Here is a 5000-nt window from a genome sequence, read left to right on the forward strand (position 1 = left end):
CAGACTCACTATTAACACCTTCATTTCAGAAGAAACTCTGGAGCAGCAGGTGAACGCAGACTGCTGGACAGACTAAAGTGTTATTAAAGCTACATTAAATGTTACATTCACTGTTATGACCAATAATGAACTGATCAGTGATTATGCGATAGAAATACAGCATTTCTATTATAAGCCATGCTAATACGGTTTGCTGTAGGGCTGCTTGATTATGGCAAAAGTCACCATCACGATACTTTTGGTCAATATTAAGATAATAATTACTCACTGACTTCGCATTAATTGGAGTTTTTTTTTAAAAAGCTTGTTTTTTTTAACAGTGGATTTCCTTGAATGTTAAATATGATTCAAATAAAATGCAAATGAAAAATGAATAAAAATAAATAAGATGAAAATAAATCAGACAAACTATATCCCTATTGGATGGTATTACCTGGGGAGGTTCTATAGTTTGAGCGACCCGTGATTTGAATCTAGTATGACTCTATCATGTCTGAAGGTTTTCCAATCTGCTGAGTATCAAGTCCAGAATGAATTTCCCTCTATAATCCTCCAAACTCAGAGCTCCTCATTAACAGCAGTAAAACGAGAGCATCCTTGCCAAACGGAATGCAGCACAATAACCGTATTGATTATAAGATAAGATAATCCTTTATTAGTCCCACAGCAGGGAAGTTCACAGAGCTACTGCAGCAGAGGGAGAGCCAGGCACTCAAGAAACGAGTACCAAGAGGAGAATTAACAAGCAGGATAACTAACCTTCAAGGTTACAGTTTGTTGCTTATTACCTTATAGACAATATATAATACTAAAGATAAAAATATAAACACAAAATTAACAATATAAACATCATAAATAAAAGAGCATAAAATCTTTACACTATAACGATATTTTACACACATTGCACATGGAATATTAGACGTGGAGTATTGATTATCTACTGTAGGTGCGCAAGGTGTAACGCGGAGTGGGGGGGGTTCTACTGGGAGCAGTGTTGGCTGTACCATCTATGCTGTTTTCTATCTTGTTCTTATAATCACTGGAAGCCAAAATCATGAGTGAAATCAAATCTGATTAATTGTCCAGCCCTAGTTCACTGTACAGAGCTGATAGTTGACCTCTCAGTTCAGTATGAGCTTCATTTTCCACTTTCTGAATTCACTCAATAGCTTGAAAAAACAATGATTCACCATATTATATTCCCCACCCACACACACAAACACCCCCCCGCTGAAACCCACGGCCTGCTGGGCAGACACGCTATAATGAAATTTCATCTAAATGTGATGTTTGCCCTGGAATTCCTTCTAAAACTCTTCTACAGATCTCACTGTGAAGCACCATATAGAATCATACAGAATTATGGAGCATCAAAAGAACGAAAGAGTTCTGTTGTTTTATGAAGCATATATTTTTTTCTTTATACTGTCCTAAATGTAAATTTTGTAATCCACCAACACATCCCGGGGTGTATGTGTTTGGGGGGGGGGTGCGGGGGCGGCGTGTGGATGTAATGGGGAAGTTCTTTGTTTTTATGATAACATAAGTGCTAAGATATATGACAAAAGACAATAAAACAGTTCAGCACAAAGCATTGCAGAGCATGATAGTGACGCAGGATGTGTGTGTGTGTGTGTGTGTGTGTGTGTGTGTGTGTGTGTGTGTGTGTGTGTGTGGAGTGTTAAAGAGGACAATACAACTATATCATGGAAAAGTGAAGCATATTCTATCCTGATATCCTGATCTTATCTCGCTGTGTACGACAACAGGCAGAAGTGCAGGGAGGGGTAAATATCCTCCAATTCACAAACAATACACAACTGCACTCACGGCCGTTCTATTTCTGACCCCAAACACGCTCTACCTTCACTCCTTAACCTCTAACAGCACGTATGTGGGACCTCGACTGACCTCTCCAGATTCCACCCACAAAGGAGTTCTTTCATAATTACTGCTGTGAGTTTACATACAGTGATAATGATCTCATTGAACCTCATGCTGAATGAATAACCGACTCTAAATGTAGGTATTGTGATATAAACTCAGTCTGTTCTACAGTTTCTCATTAGGCTGAATGAATAACTGGCTCTAAATGTAGGTATTGTGATATAAACTGAGTCTGTTCTACAGTTTCTCATTAGGCTGAATGAATAACCGACTCTAAATGTAGGTATTGTGATATAAACTGTGTCTGTTCTACAGTTTCTCATTAGGCTGAATGAATAACCGACTCTAAATGTAGGTATTGTGATATGAACTGAGTCTGTTCTACAGTTTCTCATTAGGCTGAATGAATAACCGACTCTAAATGTAGGTATTGTGATATAAACTGTGTCTGTTCTACAGTTTCTCATTAGGCTGAATGAATAACCGACTCTAAATGTAGGTATTGTGATATAAACCGAGTCTGTTCTACAGTTTCTCATTAGGCTGAATGAATACCTGACTCTAAATGTAGGTATTGTGATATAAACCGAGTCTGTTCTACAGTTTCTCATTAGGCTGAATGAATAACCGACTCTAAATGTAGGTATTGTGATATAAACCGAGTCTGTTCTACAGTTTCTCATTAGGCTGAATGAATACCCGACTCTAAATGTAGGTATTGTGATATAAACCGAGTCTGTTCTACAGTTTCTCATTAGGCTGAATGAATACCTGACTCTAAATGTAGGTATTGTGATATAAACCGAGTCTGTTCTACAGTTTCTCATTAGGCTGAATGAATAACTGACTCTAAATGTAGGTATTGTGATATAAACTGAGTCTGTTCTACAGTTTCTCATTAGGCTGAATGAATAACCGACTCTAAATGTAGGTATTGTGATATAAACTGAGTCTGTTCTACAGTTTCTCATTAGGTTGAATGAATAACCGACTCTAAATGTAGGTATTGTGATTGATATAAACCAATTATTAAATAAATTAACTAAATTGTTTTGGTGTTGTTTTCCTTCTCTGTGGTAAACTGAATATCCATTCATGAACACCTACGAATACTTGAATATCAAAATGAGTTGAAATACGTGTCACTAGTCAGGAAGGGGTGCTGTTAGATGTTGATCCAAGCTGAGACTACACAAACATTCATCACTTAGAACCAATTAGAACAAGTTCTGTGATATTTTACTAAATATACTTGTTGGACATAAATGGGTTAATAATCAGCCTGCAGCTGAAGGAGTGAAGAGCTTTCTCCTCAGTAAAGGTGTGATATCTCAGTGAAGGTGTGATATCTCAGTGAAGGTGTGATATCAGTGAAGGTGTGATATCAGTGAAGGTGTGATATATCAGTGAAGGTGTGATATCAGTGAAGGTGTGATATCAGTGAAGGTGTGATATATCAGTGAAGGTGTGATATCAGTGAAGGTGTGATATCAGTGAAGGTGTGATATATCAGTGAAGGTGTGATATCAGTGAAGGTGTGATATCAGTGAAGGTGTGATATCTCAGTGAAGGTGTGATATCTCAGTGAAGGTGTGATATCAGTGAAGGTGTGATATCTCAGTGAAGGTGTGATATCTCAGTGAAGGTGTGATATCAGTGAAGGTGTGATATCTCAGTAAAGGTGTGTTATCTCAGTGAAGGTGTGATATCAGTGAAGGTGTGATATCTCAGTGAAGGTGTGATATCTCAGTGAAGGTGTGTTATCTCAGTGAAGGTGTGATATCTCAGTGAAGGTGTGATATCTCAGTGAAGGTGTGTTATCTCAGTAAAGGTGTGATATCTCAGTGAAGGTGTGATATCTCAGTAAAGGTGTGATATCCCAGTGAAGGTGTGATATCTCAGTTAAGGTGTGATATCTCAGTGAAGGTGTGATATCAGTGAAGGGTGTGATATCTCAGTGAAGGTGTGATATCTCAGTGAAGGTGTGTTATCTCAGTAAAGGTGTGATATCTCAGTGAAGGTGTGATATCTCAGTTAAGGTGTGATATCTCAGTTAAGGTGTGTTATCTCAGTGAAGGTGTGATATCTCAGTGAAGGTGTGATATCTCAGTAAAGGTGTGTTATCTCAGTGAAGGTGTGATATCCCAGTGAAGGTGTGATATCTCAGTGAAGGTGTGATATCTCAGTAAACGTGTGTTATCTCAGTGAAGGTGTGATATCCCAGTGAAGGTGTGATATCAGTGAAGGTGTGATATCTCAGTGAAGGTGTGATATCTCAGTGAAGGTGTGATATCCCAGTGAAGGTGTGATATCAGTGAAGGTGTGATATCCCAGTGAAGGTGTGATATCAGTGAAGGTGTGATATCTCAGTGAAGGTGTGATATCTCAGTAAAGGTGTGATATCCCAGTGAAGGTGTGATATCTCAGTTAAGGTGTGATATCTCAGTGAAGGTGTGATATCAGTGAAGGTGTGATATCTCAGTGAAGGTGTGATATCTCAGTGAAGGTGTGTTATCTCAGTAAAGGTGTGATATCTCAGTGAAGGTGTGATATCTCAGTTAAGGTGTGATATCTTAGTTAAGGTGTGTTATCTCAGTGAAGGTGTGATATCTCAGTGAAGGTGTGATATCTCAGTAAAGGTGTGTTATCTCAGTGAAGGTGTGATATCCCAGTGAAGGTGTGATATCTCAGTGAAGGTGTGATATCTCAGTAAACGTGTGTTATCTCAGTGAAGGTGTGATATCCCAGTGAAGGTGTGATATCAGTGAAGGTGTGATATCTCAGTGAAGGTGTGATATCTCAGTGAAGGTGTGATATCCCAGTGAAGGTGTGATATCAGTGAAGGTGTGATATCCCAGTGAAGGTGTGATATCAGTGAAGGTGTGATATCTCAGTGAAGGTGTGATATCTCAGAGAAGGTGTGATATCTCAGTAAAGGTGTGATATCTCAGTGAAGGTGTGATATCTCAGAGAAGGTGTGATATCTCAGTAAAGGTGTGATATCTCAGTGAAGGTGTGATATCAGTGAAGGTGTGATATCCCAGTGAAGGTGTGATATCTCAGTGAAGGTGTGATATCAGTGAAGGTGTGATATCCCAGTGAAGGTGTGATAT

The 5000-nt window shown here is 38.7% G+C and overlaps 1 protein-coding gene across 1 annotated transcript in view; it reads right to left on the reverse strand.

Annotated features, from left to right (window-relative positions):
• The window catches only part of LOC118797176 (retinal-specific phospholipid-transporting ATPase ABCA4-like), an 88566-nt gene that overhangs the window by 60410 nt on the left and 23156 nt on the right, over positions 1-5000 (reverse strand).

The sequence above is a fragment of the Colossoma macropomum genome, unplaced genomic scaffold, assembly GCF_904425465.1.
Source record: "Colossoma macropomum unplaced genomic scaffold, Colossoma_macropomum, whole genome shotgun sequence".
NCBI classification, from domain to species: domain Eukaryota; kingdom Metazoa; phylum Chordata; class Actinopteri; order Characiformes; family Serrasalmidae; genus Colossoma; species Colossoma macropomum.